The sequence below is a fragment of the Marmota marmota genome, unplaced genomic scaffold (assembly GCF_001458135.2).
Source record: "Marmota marmota marmota unplaced genomic scaffold, marMar, whole genome shotgun sequence".
Classification (NCBI taxonomy): Eukaryota; Metazoa; Chordata; class Mammalia; order Rodentia; family Sciuridae; genus Marmota; species Marmota marmota.
In genome coordinates, this window is record NW_026000229.1 from 7,011,145 (window position 1) to 7,036,883 (window position 25,739).

The 25,739-nt window shown below is 56.1% G+C and overlaps 1 protein-coding gene across 2 annotated transcripts in view; it reads right to left on the reverse strand.

The window, feature by feature from the left end:
- Nucleotides 1-25,739, reverse strand: part of Lingo1 (leucine rich repeat and Ig domain containing 1) — a 170,883-nt gene that overhangs the window by 121,982 nt on the left and 23,162 nt on the right. Inside the window, exon 1 of one of the 2 annotated variants that reach the window (XM_048793816.1) lies at nucleotides 24,369-24,390. The exons of the other annotated variant lie outside the window; for it this stretch is intronic. The gene's annotated coding sequence lies outside the window, so the exon portion shown is untranslated. Of the gene's footprint in view, nucleotides 1-24,368; nucleotides 24,391-25,739 lie in introns of those variants that run through there. 2 annotated transcript variants of the gene reach the window in all.

Sequence of the window (25,739 nt, forward strand, 5' to 3'; positions counted from 1 at the left end):
CGCAGCAGTGAGGGCACAAGGACACCAGTGGGGCCTGGGGGGGACGCCCCGCGGCCCTCGCCGCCCCCTGGGGTCTGGGGCCCTCACACCTGCCAACCTGGCCCATTCAAGAGGGAGCCTTGGGGGCAGCTGGCAGCTGAGCACGGCTGGCGGGGGGCCAGGATGGCTGCCAACAGCTGGCGCTGCTGCCAGGCAGCCAAGTAATCGCGTTAGCCAGCGGAAATTGGTCCAGGGAGTTTTCTTCCTTCGCCTCCCATTTTCTCTCTCTTCCCTTCCCCCCTCGGAGCTGCAAGACTCACAAGATTGATCTTTGCCTGAAACGGAGGAGATAACTCGATATAATGAACTCCACTGTCCCTCTTGCTGTTTGGAGCTTTTTAAAAAATTTAAAAGGGCTGGGGACAGGGGGAAAAAGCTGTACTCAGGGATCTCGGGGCACTCCTCTTCCCTCCGAAGCCCCCAGCCCTGTGCTAAGCGCCCCCTGCCTCCTTCCCTCGGCTGCTTCCCCCGGGGATGCCTTGATGGAACAAAGGCTTTACAGATCCCTAACTCTCGCAGGTTTTAAAAATAACTGTGGTGAGGTCAGGGCTGGGCCCACCAATAGCCCTGCCTCCACTGGTCCCCAGCCCGGTGGCCACCCCCATCCTCCAGAAGCACCAGCCAGCCAGCCTGGGGGTGACAAGGTAGCTCAGTCCACCTGTTCAGGAAGCAATCCCCAAGGGGAGCAGCGAGCCACCTGCCCATTGAGGTGCCGCAGGAGGGCTTTTGTTCCTGCAAACTGCTTTTTCAGGTACAGCCTAATGACACACCACGGGAACACAGCTCAGCCCCAGACACAAGCGTGCCCACCTCACTGGGGTCCCTCCAGACTGGTGTCTGCATGAATTCATAGTCATTTATTGAGCACCTACTCTGTGCCAGGCACTGGATTGGGACCCAGCAACCTAGGGGATAAAAAAAAAAAAAAAAACCCTCTGATTCCACCTTAGTGGCTTTAAAGCCTGGTGGCAGAGGCAGTCATCAAAGGTCTTATTTAGGTGGGGGACACACTAGGATGACAGCTTTATAGGATATGCCAGGATTCAGGGTACAGGGATGTATGTCTGTCAACTCAGCAACTCTAGAGGCTGAGGCAGGAGGATCACAAACTTGAGGCCAGCCTCAGCAATCTAGTTAGGCCCTATCTCAAAATAAAAATTAAAAAGGGCTCGGGCTATGATCCAGTGTTTCTGGGTTCAATCCCCAGTGCCCCCCACCAAAAAAGTCCAGGGATCTCTGAGAATGCGGACAGTGATCAAGGGGGGCTTCCTGGAGAAAGTGTCCATGGAGCAAGCTCTGAAGGACAAGAATGAGACTTCCAGGCAGAGCGGGTGGGCGGGTGGAGAGCTCCAGCATCCTGGGGAGGGTCTGCTTTCAGGAGCAGGCCACCCACCACGCCCCTAGCCTGGTGCCCTCTGCCTGCAGAGGGAAGCCAGATCCCAATGACTTCCTTGCCACCAGAGACCTTTCCTGACCTCTGCCCCAAGGTCCCCTTAGCCCTAGCCTCCCTCTTCAAGGTACAGATCGAATGTTTCTTCAGTGTCCCGGATAGGAACCGCGGCTCCCTCTGGACCCTCGACACTGCTCCTCCCCAACCCCTCAGGGACCACACTGGCCTTCACTGGACCGGAAGGTACAGGCCCACCTGCCGACAAGCCGTGCAGCAGTCTCTGTGCAGGGTGCAGGCAAACAGCCAGGAGCGCGTGCCACAGAGAAGAAAGCCCCGGGGAAGACCCTGGAGGTTTCACTTGGATCAGCCAGGGACGGAGGCACTGGAAGAACTTCCTGGAGAGGTGGGTCAGGGCTTGGACGCAAGGTGAGGAGGCCAGGGAAGGAGGCCAGAGACTCAGGAAAGGCCGAAGAGGTCAGGTTGGAGAGCAAGGAGATGAGGCAGATGCTTCCTAGCCACAAGCCAGGCCAAGGTGGCAGACAGAATGTGTCCCAAGGTGGCAACAGAGTCCCACCTGCCCTTAGCTGTCCACTCCAGCCCACTTCCTGGGGCTCAGGTACAGCCTAATGACACACCACGGGAGCGACTCCACGTGGCCAGTGGAGGGAGCCAGGGGCTGGAGGAGGAGCCCAGCCTGGGCCAGAGAGGCAAGGGACACTGGCAGCAGTTCTCCAAGGAGGAGACATTCGCTCGCCTAGGAAGTAGGGAGGGCACCTCGGGCAGGGGACGTCCAGGGAAAAGCCCTAGAAGTCGGCCTCTGGAGTGGCTGCTTTTGCCCCCCTGGCTTGTGGCCTTCCTGAGCTCCTGGGAACCTGGGTCAGTGCACCCAAGCCTGGGCCTTCAGGAACCAAGCCCTGTCCCATCCACCTTGCATTGTCCCGAGAGGCTGTCTGGGAAACTTCTGGAACTTTCCATAGCCAATCTCTCGTTTTCCATCCTCTGCCTTTGGGTCCTGGGGACTAACCTCACTCCTGCCCCCTCGTGTTAAAGGAAGGGCCCTGACTGTCCTGCCCAGAGATCTCCAGCCCAGGCCGCAGCATCACCACGAACAGCGCGGGAAACCACGTGACCGCCCAGGAGGGTACTGTGGCCAGCCGCTGTCCCCAGGGCCCACGGCCGCCAGCAAGAAACGAAACAGCCTGACCTTGTGGTCGTGCAGGCAAGTAGCTTCCCACCTGAGCCTCCCCAGGGCCACCCCGGGCTGCGGGCTCTGTGGGCATCAGGTACGGTCGGAGGTACAGGAAGCTCGGCGTGCCAGCCCTGCCCAGTGCTGGGAACCCACGCCCAGGCTCCCTGCAGAGCAGGGAAGGCCCCGAGGCCTATGACGTGGAAAGCCGAGGCTTCAAAAGAGGAGAGGGTCCTGAGGACAGCTGGGGTTCAACGGGAGGAGAGGGAACCTGGCAAGGAAGGGACGGAGAGGGGCTTGGGCCAGCCGTATGGGCAGGGCCCGCAACATGGGCAGATGGTGTCGGTGTCAGCCTCTGCACCCAGCAGCTCCAGGGACGGATCCCAGCAGAAGAGAGGGACTTCCTGTTTTCAGCTAGTTTCTGGCAAGATGGGGGGCTGAGCAGAGAGCCAGGGGAGCCCCCACATCCAGCTCAGGTCAAGCCAGAGAAGCTACAGGGGAAGGGGTCTGGGTCTTCTTTTGCAGCCCTCTGAGAGAGGAGGAGGCCCAGGCTGACCCCCAGCCTCCTGGGCAGCCCAGGCACAAGTGCCGCACAGTTACTCTGTCGTCCCCACAGCCTTAGAGAGGTAGAGACACCATGGGGAGCACTTCCAGGTGCCAGGTGTGGGCCCCCCAGCCATTGAGGGGCTTAGCATTGGGGTAACTTGCCCAAGATACATCCAGCACGGGGCAGAGGCAGGATCTGAACCCAGGTCTGGGTGAATCCAGAGCTGTGCTCATTGGCGCCAGAGTCAGGCATCCTGCCTCGGGCGCAGAACCACAGGAACATGGCTCCCAGACGGACAATCTGCCAAACCCTAACTTGTACTCAGCCCACAGACAGCTGAGGTCACAAGGGAACCAAATGCCAAAGAATGGCAAGTGGACCAAGGAAAGGACGGGTGGAAGGTTTCCCCTCTGGCAGGGGAAAGAGGAAAGAGCCCCCCCAGGGGGAATGAGGAAAGAGGCTGCCCCAGCAGGCCCAGACCAGAGAGTCTGCGCTCATGGCCAGCTCATCCCCACGGCTCCCAGGAGGCTCAGGCGAAGGCCCAAGCATGGTGGGGAAATAGAGGAAGTCCTCCAGTGGTCAGGAGCAGACCCCAAGCCCACACCCCCCTCTCCCAAGAGACAGGACCTGGGGGGGGAGCGGGGCGAGACCGGAAGGGCCCATGTGGAACACAGCACCCTGGGCCTCCCTACTATCTCAGCCTCATTCGGGGTCCCCCTGCAAGAGATGTGGACGCCCCCTTCTCCTCTCTGGGCTCCTTCCCTCCTCCCTCCTGCTCTCCATCCCACCTCCAATCCACCTTCACCGTGTACCCCCTGTGCTAGGCCCCAGCACCCAGCACTCCCCAGGGGTTGGGGCAGAGGGGCTGGCGGCACCAGGGCCCAATCTACCCTCTGTGACAGCAGGACTCCTACCCCCCCATCAGGCGGACTCAGGGATGAGAGGGGCCCAGATCCCAGGGGTGGAGGGTGTCAGGGGCCAGGCTTCCTGGCTCCAGGTCTGTGCCCTCCTAGAGAAACAAGTGGGCCCCTAAGAGTCCCAACCTAAAGGGGCCGAGGACTCTACGCCATCCCTTCCCAAGACGGAATCTCTGCGCACAGAGTGGGGCGAGTTGGCTTCTCTCTCTTCTAAGAACCTTTACGCAGCCAAATTAGGGTTCAACACAAAAGCCGAGGCCAAGACAGCCAGTCCAGGGAGGTGAGGGAGTTACTCTCCTCTCAACCAGCAGCAAGCGGGGCAGAGGGAGGCTGGAGATTCGTGGACGCCAGGAAGCGGGTGCAGGGGGGAAGGAAATGCCGCTGTGGGGGAGCTGCGAAGCCGATAGCTGGGTGGCACCGCAAGGGCTGGGCAGGGCTGCTGGGAGCGAGAGCTGCAATCCCCCTGATGGGGCACGGAAGATGGGAGTTAGATGGCTCACGCAGTGAGCTCCCCTGGACTCACACAGCCATCCAGCAAGTATTTCTTGAGCTTCTAATATGTGCCAGGTCCTCGGGGTCCTCAGTGGATCCACAGGTGACAGGCAGACAAGGTCCTTTCCTCAAAGAGCCTCGGAAGAGAACTTGTCATGGGCAAAGTCTAGCCCAACTCCTCCCCAAGGGAGTCTCTGACACTGGCTGGACATCAGGTGCTCTGGCAGAGCCTGGCACTGCCCAGAGTAGAGCAGACGACAGAGTGCTGGAATCAGGCAGCCATCAGCCTGGGTCCGGAACCCTCCTCACGAGCCAGTCCCCTGGCCATGCACCAGTCCCCTAGGCACTCTGAATGTCAATAACAATGACCAGAGCAGCTATTTTTAATATTTTTTAATTGCTGATGGACTTTTAGTTTGTTTATTTATAGCTGGTGCTGAGAATCGAACCCAGTACGTGCTAGGCAAGTGCCCTGCCTCCGAGCCCCAGCCCCAGCCCCAGCCCATGCAGCTAACTCCTTAAATACGGTCACTGTGCAGTCGGCGCGGTTCTGAAGAACCTTACAGGTGTAAACTCATTTCATCAGGACAATGCTGTAAGGTCGGCACTATGGGATCCCTTTTCAGGGAGGTCTCCCTCCTGGCCCAGGGCGGCTGCCGGCTGCCAGGTCAGGATCCACGGCTGGACACCTGCTCCCAACCCTTTCTTTTCAACCACTCCACAGAGGTCAAGAAGCCACCTTGGCACATCCCCAGCATCCCCTAAAAATCCAGAGCCACCACCAACATGCCTGCCTCTGCCCACTGCGCTCCTGGTCTGGAAGCCACCCCAGATGCCCTCTCTGCAGCCAGGCCCACAGGCCTTTCAGGATCAAGGAGGAGGCAGATCGGCATGCACTGGGCCCCTGCTGGGACCCAGGCCCCACGCTGACCCCTCATACACAGTTGCTCACCTCCCTCACAACCACACGGGGCGGGATCGACCCCTCCACCTCACATGAGGGGACACAGGTGAAAAGATGAAGTGCTTCTCTCAGTCCACTAAGCTGGCTGGGGCAGAATTTGCCCTATTCTGCAGGCCTCTAACAGGGCTGGATGTAGGGGCCAGAGCGGGGTCACGGGATGGTTCCTGAGCCACCTGGGAAAGGTACAGAGCACAGGCCCTGAGCAGGAGGGTGAAAGAACCAGGACAGACTATCAGCTGGTCAGTGAACACTGCCTGGGCGTCCTCCAGAGGTACACGCGAGTGAGGGACCTCCTCCATTTTGACCCACCAATGCCATCCCGCCCCCAAACTCAATGATGGAAGCATCTCCTCTTCTTTCCACCTAATTCCTGCCTAACCATGTTTTAGGTCCAAAGCAAGTACTGCCGCCTCCTCCAGGAAGCCCACTCTGCTTGCCCTGAAAGCCCTCAGAGAAGCCTGATCCTGTGGGTTTTGCTGGGGACTAGAGCAGACATGAAAAGCAGAACTGCCCCATGCCACCTGGTGCAGGAGCACGCCTGCGGGGGAGGGGAGCCTGCAGGATAACAAGGCACCCCACCCCGCAGGAGGCTCAGGCAGGAGCTATCTGCGCCTGTTGGCAGCAAAGCTAACGTGATGGATGGCACCATTCAGGAAGAAATAAATCCCGAGGCTCGTGTGCCAGGTGAACTGGGGGGGTGTATCCATCTTAGAGATGCCTAATGAATGTGTTGGCCGCAGCAGACGGCAGCACATACATCTGCCTCCCAGCCCTCCCCAGCTCCCTGGACTCTGGGGGTGACCCCACCCCACCCCCAGGCTCAGCTAGTTCCCAGGCTTTCCTAAAATCAAGGATGGAGGGTGCTGAAGAGGTCCAGTGATTAACTGATCCAGACCCCCATCCCCATCGTGCAGATGGCAAAACTGAGGCCCGGAAAGGTCAGAAACTGACCCAAAGACACACTGTAAATGACCCGCAGAAGCCAAAGAGCCCAGGTCTCCAGCTCCGGTCCCTGGGGCTTCTCCTTCAGGACATTTCCAGATCCTCCTTGCCTTTAGCTCGGAGTCCTCCAAACAGAGACCTGGTCCCTTGTCCCCAGGTTCAAGACTCGTCCAGAGCACCAATCCTTGATCCCTGTACCCCTCTTCTCTCTCACCAGACCTCACGTGGGCCCACATCCCGCACTACCACTTCTGATGACACAGTGAAGCCACAGCAGATGTTCGAGCCTCAGGGACACTCTGGCAGGACGCCACGAACCAGCAAGGGGGACACAGAGAGCTGCTGAGAGTGTTGGAGGTCCGCAGGGCCCCACTAAGGACTGGAGAACTCAGCTTGCTGTGCCCTGGGACCAGCCAAGCTCCAGGGTCCCCCACACAGGTCAATCTCTCCCCCACAAGCCTGCTGGCTATCCGTCACCCTCGCCGCCGGAGGGGCGGGGCCCAAGGTGGCCCCGCTGCAGAGTGCCAGCCCAGCCCCAGGCCCGGCTGAGCAGGAGCCGCTCACAGCAGATCCCTCAATCAAATTAACGACACTGACCTGCCCCTGAACAGAGCCCTGGGGAGGGGAGTGGGAGAGGGGCCAGAAAACCAGGCCGCACACGACTAGGAACCAGGCAAGCCCCCACCGCTATCTCTCCGTGCTGTCACCATGCCTGAAATGTCACCATTAAAGGGAAACATTGCTCCGTCGGGGTTCGGAAGCATTAAAGTCTCTTATTAAAGTGAGACTATCCTGGAGAGAAATCGTACCCTCAGTCATTACCCACCTCCACACGTCAGCAGAGAAGACGGGTGGGGGAGGAGGGAGGTGGTGACACCAGCGCTCGTGGCATGTCAGGTGGTGGCGGTGATGCTGAGGCTCAGGGGACAAGAGGCTGGCCAAAGCCCACATGGACAGGAGTGGTAGAGCCAGGATTTGAACCCAGGTACCGCAGGCCCAAAGCCAAGCTCAGCCGCATGACTCCAGCTGGGCTCTGTGCATCCCGAGCCTCCAATGGTGGGCCGCTGGCCACCCTCCGAGCTGCAGGGCCTCAGGGTCAGCCTTGCTGGGCCACCAGGGATCAAAAACCAGAACTGGAAACTGTCCCTGGGTCTGAAACAGTCCTAAGGAGGCCATTTTTTCACACTAGACCACCCTCTGAACAAGCCATCGCCCCACTCTCTGGGGCCTCCAGAGAGTGCCAGAGAGCAAAGGAACTGTCTTTGGATCTAATCAAACCCTGAAACTCTAGGGGCCCCAGTTTCCCCATCTGTAAAATGGGGCCAGTACATCTGCCCTACAGGGATCCCATAAGAAAAGTCAGGGCAATGCCCAGGACAGGCTGGCTTGGGGTCAGTCTTTGGGGGACCCCTCTGCCTCTGGGCGTGGCCAGCCCCTTGACTCCCTGCAGAGCTCAGCAGACCCCCCAGAACTCTGAGATGGCTGCCATGGGAGGAGGGGTCAGTATAGTGGGCAGGATCAGGGGTCAGGATCAGGAGAGCAGGGGAAGAAGCAATGGTGGAGGAAGTCCTGCCTCCCCGCGGCCCTGCTCCAGGAGAGTCATGGCGCCAGGACTATCGGAGGGCCCGGCCTGCAGCCTGACTACAGGAAGCAGCATCAGGTAAGAAGCCCAGTGCACCCTGGGGCCCATGGAGCACTCCACTGCCACGCAGCCCACGCCCCGCCCTCCATCTTGCTAGCTCCTCCCTGGTTCCCACGCAGTCTCCCACACCCTGGCCTCACCGCCCGACCAGAACCCAGAGGGAGGCTGGGCGAGGGCTGCGAGCCTGCAGAGACCCTGCAGCCGACTGGGGCCTGAGCGGAAGGCTCGAGCTCCTGACCTGTGGGCCAGGCCTGTGGTCCCTTCTTTGAAATATGTCCCCTTTGCCCACTCCCATGGCACCATGTAGACCTCCTCTCTGATGCCTAGGGAGCTTGCTCCTGTGCCTCTCTGCAACCAGGCCACCCTCCAATCTACCCTGTGCCAGACCTCCAGCAGTCACCAAGGGCCCCTCCCGAAAACAGGAGCAGAATCCTGGTCATCTAGTTAGTCCTCTTCCCTTTGCCAAGAAGTTCAGAGCTCCAGAGCCGTGGGAACCCAGGTGGGTGGTCAGCTTGGGGGGCACAGGAATGAGCATATCCCGAGAGCCTGCCCAGGAGGCAGGACACCCTCCCTGATGCAATTCTCCCAACAGCCCCCGGGAGGGCTGCACCATGCGCACTCAACAGATGGACAGAGGGAGCCTCTCAGGCCCAGGCTTGTGGACTTGAATTTGAGTCTGCTTGACTCTGAGGCCGGGTGTCTCTTTTGTTCTCCCATCTGCATCCCAAGTGCTCAGTAAATATGAGCAAATCAAATTCCCTGAAGACAGCTGGGCACAGTGTCCCAGAGGCCCCTGGCCTCACGGCCCAGACCAAAACATGGACCTTCCGTTGCCTCCCTCAGGGTCAGCAGCCGGCGGGGGCTGACCCGGGGGTGGGGGGGTGGGGGGGCGTCTGCTGCCTTCCTGTGGGGCTGCCTCCCTCTCTGCCTCTCTCTCCCACTCTCGCTAGCAAGTGAGTAAGAAGAATAGAATTACAGTTTGGCTACACAAGACACAGAATTAGCAGGATTAAATATAAATAGCTATTAAAAGTGCCTTATAATTAAATTCATTTTCCAGTTATTTGTTTTACACACACACACCCGCCCACATGTGTGCACACACACGACGAGCTCCCATCCCCAGCGCCACGCAGAGTGGGTGTCAGGGCCCCCAGCTGCTAACCAACCTCCTCCCCATTGACACCTCTTCCTTGGAGTTCCGGTGTCTGCCTCGCTCCCTGTCTCTCCCCCCTCCCTGGCCCTACTTCCGGTCCATCCACCCAGCCTTTTCCAAAAGAACGGATGCCAACAATTACTACTACTGCTGTTTCCATGCACTGAGCCAAGCGCTTGACACCCATCACCTCCTTTATTCTACTCAAAGATTTTTTTTCCCACTCAATAAATACGTGGTTGAGTGCCAAGTACTTAATATACATGGTATCATTTAATGCACACAAAGACATTCCTTCCTCCATTAAACAATTATTAGTTGAGCACCTACTACATGTCTGGGTTTGGCAAGTGCTAGAAATACTTTGGCCAACAGGACCCGAACCTCTGCTCTGCTCTGGTAAAACCCACCATGAAGGAAGCCAAGAGTCAGTGACAGGGCAAGTCCAAGGAACAGACTGCCACCACTGAGCTGGGCCAGAGAGGAGGTCAGGCAGGTCAGAGGAAGCCTGGAGGGGTACAGGGTGGGTGGGGATTCTGCTGACAGCTGGAGCTCCTTGAGGACCCAAGCTCGTCCCATCTCTCTGTGTCCAGGGCAGGGTGCACAATGCTCTCCAGCCTCAAGTGACCTGAGCCAGCTGTGAGCCCAGGGCTGATCTCTGCCATTAGTCATGCTACACCTTCAAGGGACTCTCCCTCCCACTAGGCCTCAATTTCCTTCTCTGTAAAACGGGAGTAAACCTACCCCTGTCTGTCTTAGGGGTTATCCTCACAGAGGGCTTTGAATGGCAAGGGCTCAGTACAGTGAGTTCTTCCATGATCACTACTGCCTTGACCACTGCTCTGCTGTGACCCACCTCACCTGCAGAGCCTGTCCCAGAGAAGAGCTGAAGTCCTGCAAAGCTGCAGGGACAGGAAAGATGATACGGCCTGTACTCACGGGGTGCCCTGGAAGGAGACTGGCTCTGGTGATCCAGAGAGGGAGGGAGCACCCCAACAGGCCCTCAGGGTGCTTCCTGGAGGAAAGGCCAGGACTTGAGCTGTCTCCATCTGGCCCCTCTCTGATCCCTTGGCCTGGTCCTCAGCCCCTTCCCATGGGATCATGGGTGACTCCAGCGCCAGAGCCCATGCTGTAGGGAAGGGGCATGTTAAACACACTGGCCTTTGTTCAGCCAGCCCCCCTGGCTCCTGGGCCCTGGCAGAGGTGGTGGAAGAAGGTGCCGCCCTTCTACGGGCCGCATGGCTGGACAGTGGGGTGTATGTGCCCAAGTTTAACAAGACCCGAGACAAGGCCAAGGTAAGATGCCAACCAGAGAACACGAGGCCACCAACATGTCCCCACTGTGTGCCGGGCACCCTGCTCTATCATCTCCCCAAGCCCAACTGCTACCCTTGCACACAGCGGGTGCAGTCATGCCTCATTCTTCAGAGGAGGTGGCTTGAGACCCAGAGAAGTGGGCTGTATCTTACCCAAGTCACAATGCCTGCAAGTGGCAGGCTAGAACACAGAGCTATGTGATTCCAAGGACTTTCCAGGACGACCCTGCTGGGGGCAGAGGACCCAGGAGACAGTGTCCCTGGAAAATCCCAACCTTGCCCCTCTTGTCCCTTCCTGTCACCCCAATGCTCCCCACACCCCTAGGTCCCCCACAGGCTCCTGCCACTCAGTCAGCGCCAGGAGCCTGACAGTAAAGACTCATACGAAGAGTCAGCAGCTGGGCTAATTAGCAGAGGCTCCATCCTTTCCTCAGTGAGGACATTATTTCATTATCCAAAGCCAAACACAGCCCCATGGTGTCCAGCAAATGGGCTCAGGAGGCAGCAAAAGAACACAAATCAATGGGCAGCAAGAGGCCTGCTCTGGCCCAGTCTCCCCATGGGGCTTTGGGGCTCTGTCCCATCGTTTGGACAAATACTGGGGAAGAGAAAGGCAGCAGTGCTGGACGGGAAAGGCTACAGGCTGAGCGATAAGGCACAGAGCCCCCTGGACAGCCACAGCCCCCTGGACAGCCACGCCACTGTCACTTCCAGACGAAATCCACTGACCCCAGGTAAGGGGAGGAAGGGGAGGCAGGGGGTGGGATTCGGGCGCCAGGCCAGGCTGCAACACCAGAGACCTGAGCTGGACAGTCCCCTGGTGTCCACTTGGGGACCAGCCATGTGCCCACGGAGCAGGGACCTGCCCTCAGCGGGCACGGCCTACCTCCCCGTACTCCACGCTGCCAGCTGCCCTTCACCCACCAGGCTCTCCCTCACCCCCACGCAGGCCAAGCCTCACTTAGCCTCCTCTCTGGTGACCATGCGATCCCCCCCTTTCTGCCTCTCCAGGCTTGGTGCCACCTCCTCCGAGGGGACTTCCTCACCGTCCATCCCACAGAAGCCTGCTCTGCCTCACGCCTCATAGAATCAAGCCACGTGCCGCAGCGTTCGCCACGCCCTGCTCTCACTGGGTTGTGGCGTGGTTTTTTGGTCCCGGGTGCTGAGAGAACAGAGATCTGATGCCCCATCTCTCCTCCATCCGTGAGCTGGGTACAGAAATGGGCACAGGGTAGGTGTTTGCTGGGTATGTTGGCTCAGCGCGAGGGAGTCTTCTAAAGTTCCCACGGGCTGCAGTGGGGGTTCAGAGACCAGGGTTAGAGTTCAGCTCTAAAGCTGAGCTTCTGCATGCCCCTGGATGTCACTGGTGTTCTCTTGGCCCCAGTTAGCGTCCCCACCTGTGGAAGCAGGGCTTGGGTCAGAATGACCTCTGACACCGAGTAAAGCCATGTGATGCCAAGTTCCACTGGAAGGAGCTGCAGGCTCAAGCTGAGCTGGGCGCTGTTTGTGGTGCTGAAATCCGGGGTGGCCCTGCCTGGGCTGGTGGGCACAAAAGATGAACATAGCCACCGAGACAGAGGGCTGGGGGCTGAGAGGAAGGAAGCAGCTGAGAAAGCCAATTTATTTGGATTGCTGATTCCGGGCACTGCCAGGGACCATGGGCATGGGGGCCACTCTGGTGGAGGAGGTTCGGCCTCAGCCATTAGGAAACCAACAGCCTCGCCAAGGCCGAGAGACACCCTGAGAACCCAGTCTGATGGAGGAGGGGTCTGGAAGCAGATACACACCACGTGTGCACACACAAACACACACACTCACAACATTCATGTAAACAACATGTGGCCCAGCCTCACAGGTATGGAGCTTGCAACCCAAAGAAAGGGCATCGCCACACTGGATTCTCCCCATAACCGAGGCACGGGGCACCCCATGGACCCACTTAACACAGGGGGCAGTGAAACTCCATTCCCAGGGGCTCCTCCCCTTGAACCTGTGAAAGGCCACTGCCCAGTCCCCGCCTCTCTGAGGGATCAGGCTTTGTTATGGAGAAGCCAGTGACCAGCCCAGAGCTGGGAAAGCCACTGGGAGAGAGAGGGAAGAGAAAAGAGAAGAAGAAACAAGGGAGATGGGAAAGAGGAAGGGAAGAAGGAGGAGGGAGGAAGTGGGGAGGGAGGGAAGAAGGAAAGTCACAGCTACTGAGCTGACCTTGGCGGGGCTCTGCACTGGCCGGGCCACAGTCTGCTCCTAGACCCTGTCTCCAGCAGCAGCTCCCTGATCACAGGTGATAACAATCCCTCTGACTTGCATGTCACCGAGCACCCCTCAGCCTGAGATCACCAAGTGCTTTGCCAACATTAGTTAGTTCATTAGGTGCACCCCCCTCCTTGGGGCAGGGCAGCAGGCCGCTCTGTCACAGCAGGCCTGTGCTGTGTGGGCCATGCAGGGAGTCCTGGGGGAGTCCTCCATAAAAGAAGAGCCTGCAGAGTCCAGTCCATAATCCAGTCCCAGTGCCACCTCCTGCTCCTGGACTCTGCCTCTGGCTGGGTCCCTCAGAAGTCAGGGCTGAGTCTCTGTGCCTCACAGTACAGCCACCCTGCCTGGCCAGGCCAAGGCTACTCAGTGGGGCAGAATATGGTCTAGCCCAGCTCCGCCCTCAGCCACTGGGAACTCAGGAAACTCACAAGCTTCCATAAACAGTCTCTTCGCCTGTAAGTGGGGCCTGGGGTCTCCAGCTCCCATGGTGGCTGTGAAGCTTGACTCAGACAAAGTGAATGGGACAGGGTCAGCCCTGGCCAGGGCTGTGCACAAGAAAGGAGACCAGGTCACATGCAGATATTCAAACTCTCCTTACTTGAGGCCAAACCCTTCCTTCTAGGACCAGCCATGGGCAATAGCCAGGTTCCCACTCAGTCCCCTTCAGGAGCATAGAGATGCCCCTGGGTTCAAAGCATTCTCAGTTCTGCCCCTAATCCCTAACCCTGGTTGGGTCCCACACTGACCTAGGGGAAGGGTGATCCCTGGATCCCCCCCCCCAGGGATCCAGTGGGGAAGCAGGAAGCCCCCCAGAAGGCCAGGCTCAGAATCTCATTCAGAAGAGGGAATTCGTATCAGCAGGCTCTAGCCCCAAAACTTGCAGAGAGAACCAAATCCAAACTCATCTTCACCAGATTCTCCTGGTAAAGATGGGGAAACTGAGGCAGGAGTCAGCCTGAAATCCAGCACTAATACCACCATTTATTTGTACCATCACCTTCAGCAAGTCAACATGTCCCTCAGCCACCTGTAAGTGGGCCCTGGGATCTCTATAAAAAATATACCAATCCCCTTGGGTATGTGCAAAATGGCAGCCACAGTGCTGCTACACTGCTGGGGATCAACATCTGGAGCTGCTACTACTATGTTACAGCTACACTTTCTGTTCCATAGTTTCCCAGAGGTCATGTGAAAAATTCCCTGACTGGTTTCATTGCACATATATTTACTGAGCATCTGTTATATGCTGGGCACTCTGTGGCCACCTGGCCAGATCCTCTCCTCTGTAAGGACCTTCTGTACCGGCTGGTTGGCTTCCTCCATGCCTCTTCCATGCTCCCTTCCTGGTCCCATGCATTCGCCCTCTCTGGTTCCTCCACTTAGGTGGCCCTCCACATTCCCCTCTGTAAAGCCAAATCTCCTTTCAGTCTTCCAAGGCCTGCTCCAGTCCTCCTCTTCCAGGAAGCGTTCTCTGATAGCTCCAGTGTGACTTGACACTTAACTGCTTCCCGGTTCCTCATCCTAATGCTGAGTTGGAACTGGGGAGTCTCCTCCAGGACTAGGACCAGGTCACTTCACCATCCTGTAATGACAGTGTAGCTGAGCAAAGCCTCGCTAGAAGGGTTCTGAGCTTGTCTAGGACAGGGCTAGGGAAGTGGAACCTCAGCTACAAGGACATGCAGGTCCTTGTACATGCAAAAGGGCCAGAGCAGCCCCAGGCTAGACCCTACTCCACAGGTTAGACCCTGCTCCCCTGACCTGCCTTATTCTCTGAAGGGTCCCATCTCTGCATCGCTCCTCATGTGAGGGCAGCAAATAGCCCTTCATGTGTGGACAATGCTTGACAGTCATGGAGCCAGTAGTCTCATTAGGTCCACAAGGAACACAGGGCCACGGAGCTAAGATACTTTGACACTCATATTCACAAACTAACACACAGCAACACAATCAGGCATGAATTGTCACAAACATATTTGCAATAAAATACAGTAATGCTCAGGTGTGTCGGGGGGGCACACCTGTAATCCCAACTACTCTGGGGGCTGAGGCATAAGGATAGCAAGTTCAAGGCCAGCCTGAACAATTTAGTGAGCTCCTGTCTCAAAATAAAATAAAAAAGACTGTGGATGTAGTTCAGTGGTGGAGCACTTGCTTAGCATGTGCGAGGCCCTGAGTTCAATCCCCAGTACTGCTAAATAAATAAATAAATACCCAGTGACACTGGTGGACAAATGCTCACATACAGCTCCACAATACATATACTGACACACAATGACACACAACCCACATACACAGACTCCTGCATGCAAAGTAATAAACACACACACACACACACACACACACACCAAGAGAAGGCCAAGGGGCTGGGATTGTGGCTCAGCGGTAGAGCGGTCGCCTAGCATGGGCGGGACCCGGGTTCAATCCTCAGCACCACATAAAAATAAAGGCATTGTGTTGTGTCTATCTAGACCTAAAAATAAATTTAAAGAGAGAGAGAGAGAGAGAGAGAGAGAAAGCCAAGCCAGAGAGAGAACCCAGGGTCAGCAGCCCTGGTCTGTGAGGAAGGGAACACCCCAATGTTTCCCTCCATCTGAGCCCCTCGCTGCCTGGCTCTCCCTTACTCCTTCCGCACACTCACCGCTGATTTAAGAGCCCTGTGTCAACCTGTGAACCTGGAAGAATCACAAAAGTGCCTCTGAAGGAGCACAGCCTCAGGGGAACAGCCCTCCCTTCCCCCATCCCACTCACCCCTCCTCCCCGAGGGCACTGGACACCTCCACGTGTGTACACACCTGCAATATGCCACTGCCCAGCGTGCTCACAAGCACTGCCACACACACACAGCCGTGCCATGCGCCCAGTCCCCCTGTGCTGTGTAGGTCTCCCCATCCATACAGACCCCTGCCCCTGCAGCCCAAGGGACAGGGGTAGGAGCCATAGGACATGAAACCCAAGCTCGGGAGGGTGTTCCACAGCTCTTAGGAAGGTGAGGTGCTCGGTGGCCTGCCACCTCGGTCACTGGCCAAGCCACCTCACGTCCTTTTTCAGGGTCATATCCCTGGGGAGGCCCCCCTAGCTCCTCGGGAACCACCTTGGTGTGATGTTTGGCTCTATGTCTCTGAGAAGGGTCTTCGTGGGCAGTCTTTCTCAGGGGTCCTGGCTATGATCTGACAAGACAGGATGTCCAAGCCCCCAGGACAAGAGAGGCCAGGACTCATCACTCACTGACATTGACCCAGGGACACAGCATCCTGGGGTGAGGAGATCTGGTCAGCCAGAGCAACACTGAGGTGATGGTGACAGCCCCGGCCTGCCTCATAGGTGGTGGCCGGCCCTGGCAGACCTCGCGGGGAGCTGTGTGTGTGTCAGCTTTGTGCCTCAGTTTCTTCAACGCAGTGGGGATATTGCGAACACCTAGTCGAGGTGGGTGCAAGGGTCTCATGGTTCGCTTGTTTTTCCTGCCGAGTTCTACTCCCTCCCTGGATCCTGAGTCACAAGAGTTGTCACCTCAGGTCCCAGAGAAGAGAGGACAGGGTGTAGAGACCGGGTAAAGAGGCAGCAAGGGGTGGAGGTTGCTCTAAGAGACAGAAGGAGAGGAGGAGAAGGCAAGAGGCCACGGACCTGGCCCAGGCTGGAGCTGGCTGGAAGTCCCCAGAGCCAGGAGCTCTGGCACGGGCTCCAGGCCCCAGGTCCCAGTAAGGAGCCCAACCTCCAGCTCGTTAGCCAAGACCTGCTCATTAATCACCCCTGGCTGCCTCTCCTGCCTTGGCTCTGTCAGGCCATAATAATATATGAAGAACATTCATTTATTCACCAACTTTCCAATCAGGAAAAGATATATGACGCTGTAGGAATGGATTTATCCTGACACCCAGCTTTCAGCAAAGTGAGGCTAATTTAAACATTTAAGTCAACGCTCGCCCCTCCCATCCCCTCAATTTTTTCTTTAGTGGGAGGAAGGTGAAGACGGAGGGGGTGGGGGAGGCTGAAAGTGTCCCTGCCTACATGGTTTGAGGGTTGGAGGAAAAGGGAGCCCAGCAGGGGGTCCCTTTGACCCCTACCCCACCCCCAGCCCTATCGCTGAAATAAAATCGATGTAACAAGTGGGGGCAGAAGAACGTGCACTGGACAGGGGTCAGCATCTGGCTCCACCTCTGACTGTGCACGTCTGGGCAGGGCCACAGCTGTCGCTGGGCCTCCATTTCCTCATCTGTAAAGACCCTAGCAAACAACGGGATCCAGGCCTCTCAGCTTCCAAAGCTGTTTTTTTTTTTTTCCTTTTTTTGTCCAACGTAGGTACCTCCTCCCACCTGCATGCTGAGAGGAAAGCAGCAGGACGGCCACTCTGCAAGAGAGACACAGTGGCCGGAGGAGGCCAGAACCGCCAGGGCAGTCCCAGGGTGCTTCACCACGGAGGCCAGGCTTGAGTCTGGCCAAGGGGATGGCCCAGCCCCCCGCCCTCCAAGCTGTGGGGCTCGATGCCTGGGCTCCCATCCTGCTCTCCTCTTTGCTCTGTAACCCCTGGCAAGCTTCTTACGCTCTCCACGCCTCAGTTTCCTCATCTGAGAAATGGTTATAGCGAGCTGCCTCCTCCCTGGGCCTCTCAAGAAGATCACATGCGGTCATCATCCATGACCGCACTTGGTGCGGAGGAAGAACTTGGGCATCATCAAGGGGGCCAGGAATCAGGAGGGAGAGGCTGGCCTACCCAGATCTCCCCAGTGCTGGTCCCCTCTTCACCCCGGGGCCCGACTGAGGTGTTCCAGGATGGGCTGGACTGTGCACAGTCCCTGGGGAGCCCACGAGGCCCTCCTCCCAGGCAGCAAGATTTCTCTAGGCTCCAGGCTGAGCAAACGGCCCCACCCTCCATGAGTACGAAGTAAAACCAGAGCCTTCTCTGAAGACCTACAGAGCATTTAACAGCCGGGAAGGTAAAGAGAGATGTCCAGGGGGCGGGCACGTGGCCTGTGTAAAGGAACATGTATGTGTCCCTCCCCGCACCAGCCTCTGACCTGAGGTCAGAAACCCCCAGGAGCTCAGCAGCCTCAGGCTTGAGAGCGGGTGATGCAGAGGAGAGGTCCAGCCTGGAGGGAAGTTGCCCAAATGCAAGGCCAGAGGGCATCTAGGGGCGGGGGGCAGGTGGGCCCCACAAAGCCTGGTAAGCCCCAGACGGCCAGAGCCAGCTCCCCAGGTGGGCGTGGGGCAAGTGTCTCTTCAAGATTAAAAAGGAAGCCAATTTGGGCTGGGGTTGTGGCTCAGCGGTAGAGCGCTCACCTAGCACGTGCAAGGCCCTGGGTTCCATCCTCAGCACCACATAAAAATCAATCAATAAAATTAAAGTAAAGGTATTGTGTCCACTACAAAAAAAAAAAATATGATGCCAATTTTACCAACCTCCCCAGGTGGTCATAAAGAGCAAGGTTGAAGTGCCAAGCCCAGTGCCCGGCATGCAGCGGGCACCAGCAAGGGCCCACTCCTCCTGAGGACCATCCCATAATTCCAGAGGTGCAGGGAGCTGAAGGACGCTCTGGTCTCGTGCTTGGTGGGGTCCAGGAGGCCACACCAGACGCGACAGCTGGAGCGGGCGACTGGGGAGAGAGATGCCTGCTGACGTGGGGGCGTCGGCATCTCGGTGAATCTTGCTCTAATTGAACGTCCTATTAAAACACGTCAATGGGCGACACAGCCGTTTTAATAAAAGAGTTCCGGTGTTATTTTTAAAGTCACAACTGAACAAACATGCTGAGCCCCGTGCCCTGGACACAGCCGGGGGAGCAGAGTCCTGCTGCTCACGGGGTGCCAGCCAACGCCCATTCCAGAGGGGGACGTGTCCCAGAAAGTAGCTGCCAGGTCTCTGAGGCCCTGTCTCTGACAGGGCCTGAGTGACAATTCAAAGGAGGCAGCTTCTTTTTCCTCCTTAAAAGGGCGCGTGCAGTGACTCACGCCTGCTTTCGGCAGCAGCCTGTTCCTGGTTGTCGCTCTGCACACCTGACGGCTGGCTCCCTCCTCCGTGGGGAGGGAAGGGGAACGTCTGACAGCCAGGCTGGGTACAAGGGTCATAGAGGTGGGGACCCGCAAGTGAAGGTGTCACTCAGCCCCCACTGGCAGCCTTGGGCCAGGCCCAGCCCCCTGGGCTTCATGCATGTGTGTAGAAGAAGGCTGGGACCAGGCATAGATGCTTCTAGAAGATTAGACTCAGTGGCCAACTTTTACAATTCACATAGAAATCTGGATTTCTGACTTCTCTTGGGAAAACCCGATCTGGCCACCATGGGCCTGCGTTTCCACGTGGTGATGATCATTGGGCTGATGGGTGGCCTCCCATTCCCCACAGACCCTACCAATCTGCCTTGCTCACACCCACCTACTGCCGGACCTCTGGGGAATTGGGGTCTGAGACCCCTGGGACAGAGGCTCACGGGGGGCCTCCAGTTCTGAGGTTCCAAATCTCTAAATCTGCACTGAGGGCCCCGTGTGGAGCCTGGGGCTGGGGCAAGGGGACACAGAAAGAAGTGGTCCATCCTGGGGGAGGAAGAGGGGTGGTGCTAACAGGACACCCAGCTAAGGCCCCAACTAGGACTCCAGCTAGAAACACCCAATGATGAAGGAAACTGTAAAAGGTTTGATTTTGCTGTTAACCGACATCCATTTTTAAATTCAAGCCATTCCATTAAACCAAAATTTTGCGCCGATGCAAAGGGTGGAGCACTACCAGCCACCAAGCTGTGAAGGATGAGGCCACAGGCAGAGGACCACCTGCAGTCAGAGGCTGTCCCAGTGGCCTTGCTGACACACAGGAGCCACGACGGAGGATCCCTGTTTTCATACCTGGGTTGCAGTAGCCGGTTTCGAGGTTGCAGTGTAATTGTGCAAATACACATAATGGGCTAAAAGCTTTTTCTGCCATGATTGCGCACTTTCAAGTTAAGATGTCTAGACTCTAGAAATGCCGTCAATCTGGTCCAGGTCAGGTACAGCACATTCCAGGTAAATAATCTTCCACTGTAATTAAATGCTCGAAGGAAAGAGTTCAATAGTTTTCAGAGGGAAGGGCACGGAGGGCTCGGGAGTCCCGCAGCTCCCTGGCTTCAGGGGCCTGGAGGGCGGGGGTCCACTTACTCTGCCTGGAGTCCTCCTGCCCAAGATTTCCCCCAAGACAGTGGTGTCAGAGGAGATGACCCAGAGAAGCCACCAAGGCCCTGCCACAGACCCAGCACCTAGGGCCTCCAGGCTGTCACCTGGTCTCATGGAGCCTCATTTGTCCCATCCATAAAGTGGACCTGAGTGCCAGAGGGGGCCTGGCCTGCAGCCTATTCTCCTAAGGAAAGGCTCAAGGCAACTGAGACGCAGGTGGTGTGCCTCATGGCTGGGCGACTCTAAACCAGGCTCTGACTCTCTCCACCTATAAGTGGGGCTTTGTGCCCTCTGGGGTCTTCCAAGTCCTGGAGCTTAATGACCACCCCTGAATTCACCCTGGCAGCTTTGACTACAACCAGAGCAACCTGAGGCCTCCAGGCACCTGGGGGAGGAAGAGGACAGGTAGAGGGCTGGGAGAGCACTAGGCAGACCCTGCTGGATGAAGGCAGGCGGGCTGAGGGTGAGTAGGGACAGTGGCAGGATAGTGGATGCCGGCCAGTTTGGGGGACCCTGGCTATGGTGGCCAGGACTGGATCGTGGTGTCCCAGGTCACACTGAGCACATCCTCTGCTCAAAAACCCAAGTGCAGGGGCAAGGAAGGGTCTCAGAGCTTCAGAGGAGTAGGCTTTGGGCAAGCCTCCTCCAGGAAGCCTGCCCTGACCTCTTTCCTCCGTAGGTTAAGACAGCCCACATCAATTCCTGACCAGGTCATCAGAAAATGGCCAGTACATCAAGTGTGGCCTTGAGAGGCCAGGGGCAGAGTCAGTGCTCTCTACAGAGTCTCCCAGACTCCTATGCTTCAAGGTCAAGACAGTGGATTAGAAGCTAGGGAAAGCAAGACCAGAGGGGAACAGCATTTAGTGAAGCCACACAGTGGACAAGGCTCTGACCTTACGGTCTTTTACCAAGCAGGACCTCTACCTGTACTTCCTGGCTCTTATCTACCATGATCACCTTTCTGCTTTTAACACTCAGTACCCAGGTCCCCTCCTCCACAGAGCCTTCCCTGACATGCCACCCCAAAAGATGCCCCACTTCCTCCTCTGGCCCCTGCTCACCCTCTAGCAGCCCTGCACCCCATGCATCTGCCCCAAGGGGGGCCTGCACTGTTAAGTGGACCATAAACTGGCCTCCCACAGGGTCAGGCACTCCCCAGGGACAGAGGTTGCTCTCTGTTACCCCAGCACCAGACCCAGGATGGTGCCTGGCACATAGTAGGTGTTGAAAAGATGTCCAGGAATGCATGAAGGACTGAAGGTGAGGCGCTCCGGGAGAACCACCCAGAAGGGGAGGTGCCTGCACCACCCTCGCCCGGCTGGTGAAAGCTGCAGAATTAAGCACAAGTTATAATTAAGACAGGATGTTTGAAGAGAAACATAATCCCCGTTTCCGTGGGATCCGCGGGCACAACAGTAATTAACGTCTCATTAACATTCGCCTAATTAAGCAGTTTATGAAAGTGTATGGATTTGCATAGCGCCACGCCAAGCTCGCTCAGGCACGTCAAAATTAACCCCTCAGGTGCGGGAGGGCCCAGAAGTAGAAGACCAGCCTGGCCTAAAGAGAAGGGACAAGTGACTAGTCAGCAGAGGCTGGGGACAATGGCCTCACCTACCCTAGACCTAACACCTTCTCCAGCCCCACCCCACAGGTCCCTGTCTCCCTAGTCACTGGGTCAAGGTCAGCTTCTCAAGAAGGCCCTTTTAAGGGCTGGGGTTGTGGCTCAGTGGTAGAGTGCTTGCCTAGCACGTGTGAGGCCCTGGGTTGATCCTCAGCACCACATAAAAGTAAATAACTAAAATACAGAACCAATAGAGGACGTTTTAAAACATAGGCCCTTTTATAAGGAAACAAGGGGCACTGATCCCCCCACCCCCCCACCAATGGTCCCTAAGTGCAGCGTACTCCTCCACTGTGCTCCTGGGGCCCACTCTTCTCCCACCGTCTTCTTGGAACAGATCTTCCAGCTGAGAGCACATTTGTAGCTTCAGGAGCTTTGACCCTCCCTAATGTCACTGGGCCCTGCAGCTCCCTGAGGGCTGCCTCAGCAACCTTCCCAGTCTACCCTGCGGAGACGGGCTCAGAGAGGTCCAGAGCCTACCCAAGGTCACAGAGCCAGAGAGGTAGAATCCAAACCCCTCCCACTTTCCCAGGCAGCAGGACTTTAGAAACAAACACCGCAGCCAGCCACATGCTCTCCACCATGGGAAAAAGCGAGCTGTTCCTTCTCACCTTCCCCTGGACACTAGTTAACCACCTCCCTGGAGTCTCCTCGACTCTGGGCCCAGCCACTGCTGCTGAAGCTGAGCATGAATCAAAGTCACCAGTGACCTCCCCGTGTGGGGAGGCCCCAGTGCTCCAAAAGAGAACAAGGAAAGGGGCCTTTTAGGATAGGGTTAAAGATCAAGTGAAATATTTCCCTCTAAAGCACTTTAAAGCCTCTCGCATGGCTCGAGTGTTAGATGTTGGTTAATTACCACCTTCCGGGACCCCCACTTCCTCTGTGTTCACACCCACCAGTTGTGCACCAGGGATGCCTGTCACCCCTCTGCCCATTCCAAGGGCAAATTGGGACAACTTTTCTCTGTGATAATGAAGCAATATACATCAAGAGCCTTAAAAATGCCCAGGCCCAACAAGCTATAAAAAGGTGAGGAATTTAGCTTCATTACAATTTAAATCATCTGTGCAACAAAAGACATCACAAAGGGAAAGACAAGCCACAGACAGACCAGAAGAATAGACCTGCAGCACACCAGGAATGACAAAAAAAGAAAAAGAAAAAGAAATTCTGTTTCCAAGCTATATAAAGAATTCTGCAAATCAATAATTAAAAAAAGAAAAAAAAAACCCAGCAAATCACCCACCTGTTTTAAAAGTCAAAGAATAAGAACAGGCAATTGTCGGATGAGGACGGGAGGGCTCACAAACACACAGCGAGGCTTGCCGACACACAGAGAGTCCTGAGAGACGCCAAGGAGGAGCATGAGAGCCGCCTCCCATCGGGGGACACCCGAAGTCAACACTGCCCAGTGTCACACTGGAGCCACAGACTGCGCACACACTGCTGGGGGAAGCGGGAGCTGCTCCAAGCAATCGGAGAAACAGTTGGACCGTATCATGTGGCCGGCCACCAGGCCACGCCACTCTAAGAGGCCTCCCACAGGCTCACGGAGAGCGTATGTTTCTGAGAGCGCAGAGGAACTCTGTCAATGTCCAACAGCATTGGGACGCACAGCGTGACCACAGCGGATTCCACATGTGCTGGGTTTACCCCCACTCCTTGGCAAAACCCATTACAATAAAGGATCTTTCTTGTACATGTCTATAAGGACCAAGAATGGAAGAAGAGGAAACAGCAACATCATTCTGGAAGCTGGAGAGCAGATGGGTGAGTGGTAATTGATTTGGCAGAGCTGAGGAAGCTGAGTCCTAAGTCCCTGTCCTATTACCTGGCAGAAGGCAGGCCCAGGAACAGGCAGCCGGATACCCTGGATGGAGGAAGCAGGGGCTGTGGAAGAAACAGGTGGACCCCAAGGAGCGCCATCCCATCCCCAGCTCCGTCCAAGACTGTGTGTGGGAGACCAACCTTACACGTGACTGAGTCACACTCCCCGGCTTGGTGCTGAGGCACTCAGTGTCTCGTGCATGGGTGTGTCTTGCTACAGCCCCATGGGTGAAGCTACGCTCACCTGTTCCTTTGTAATATAACCCCTTGCCTTGTTTAGGATAGAATCTTCCATAGAAGTGCCTTGTGTGTGTCCCCTTCTCTTACTGTGCCCTTGGGTGTGGCCTACCCAGATGTCAATCAACCTGCTGACAGTGGACATCATGAAGATAGACTCAGCCCCCTGAAATCTGACCCCTTTCCTCATTTGAATAGCTTCTCCTCAATAAAAGGGGTCAGCGTGTGTGTGCTCTCTCTCTCTCTCTCTCTCTTTCTACGGACACTTAAGGTCAGAGGAGCCTCATAGCGACCCCAAAGAAAAAGGTATTTGTGTCTCTTGTGTGGTTATTTCGTGCAGCCCAGTCAGCCCGGTTTAATTGGAGTGACCCCTGAGCCTTTTAGTCGCAAGATCAGAAACCCAGCAACTGTGGTTATTTTTTTTTCCCTTGGGGAAGATCGAGCTGAGGGTCTCCGGGCTGGAAGACCTCAGGCTACACAGAAGGTGAAGACCATCTAAGGGAGTAGGTGAAAATTTGTACCCTGTAATTTGGGTCAGGACCCCAGCCTTCCCTTCCCACTTGGCCTCCAGAGACTCAGTCCTTTCAGGAGACTCTGTCATTGGGGCTCCCCGTGAACCAGACCCGACACAGGGAAGCCTCAGCTGACAAGCTCACCCAGGCGTCAGGGACACCAGCTTTTGGTGCCCCCGTGTCCTCCTACCTAGAGGCAATCCATGGAACACCACCAGACACTCGGAAACCAACTCCACCAGCTCAGCAACTTCTGACCATCGTGTTGTTCAGGGCTGGAGATTGGGGCTGACACCCAGCAAAATCAGCTAAGTGGATGAATGCAGGAAATCTTTAATATGAAGCAGAGTCCCACACAAGGGAGCAAATGGGGGAAAACAGCAACTTGGAGAGATCAGAAGATGCAGAGAGCAGGAAACTTAAAAAAAAAAAAAAGTCTCATTAATTTTCCAGAAAAACAAAACATAATATCCATAAACAAGAAAGGAATGGAATATATTCTGAAGAACATACTCAGTAAATAAGAAATTTTTGAAATTTAATATTTATGGGGCAGGAAAAAAATTTTAAATTTCGTCTATTAGGACAGGATGACAAAATCAAGGAGCTCTAGAAAGAGGAGCAGAAAGATCAAGAGACACAACAAAGGAAGGGAAGAAAGAAGAGAGGGCCCTCCAGGAAGCAGGACGCCTGGCAACAGGAGTTTCAGAAAGAGAACGAGAAAAGAGAGGTCAGGAAACCCTTAAAGAAGTAATCCAAAGACTGCAGAGAAAGGAACGTGAATCTCCGATTTGGAAAGACAAACCCACCAAGGACAGCTGGGGGAGATGAATGCAGGACCTGGAGGAGGAGTTCACTGTCCAAGTTCCCAGAAAGGAAAACCCCCGACAAAGAACCCAATCCTGGAACAATGGTGATGTCTCCACAAGGGTTCCTGAAGCATTAAAGGAGGGTCCCTGAAGATCAGGGTCGGAGGTCTTGTCTGGAATTCTACACCCAGTCAAATTAGCAATGGAGATTCAGGACTCGGTGAAGAATGCTCAGACCGGCCAAGTTTCACAAAGATACCTGCCAGGCAACTTTTCTGGAAGCTGTTAAGAAGAGGAAGATGTGGGATCCAGGAGGCAAGAGACTGAATGAGAGAGGTGAGGGGGACCCCAATAGTGGCGCCGGCCAACCCCAGCCGCTGTCTACACAGAAACTGAACTGGAGCAGGTCATAAGGCTCAGGGAGAGGCTTCTTCAAGAAGATGGAATTTATGAAAGAAGTACTTCTCACGTTTAGTTATGTAGACAGGAGCTTTACCCAGCTGGGCACAGTTGACAATGGCATTAATGATGACTAAAAAAAAAAAATAAAGAACCCCCCCCCAAACCATTAACCTCAGGGAAAATAGAGTTGTCAAGAGGGGAAAGTCATCAGGGAGTACTATGTGGCTCACCTGGGAGCTCAGACAACCCAAAATGTGGGTGAGAGGGAGGGAATGGAGGGAGGGTCAAGTCAACAGTTAAGGCCTGAAACCAGAAAAATCCCAATAGAAGCCATTTCCAGGGAGGAAACC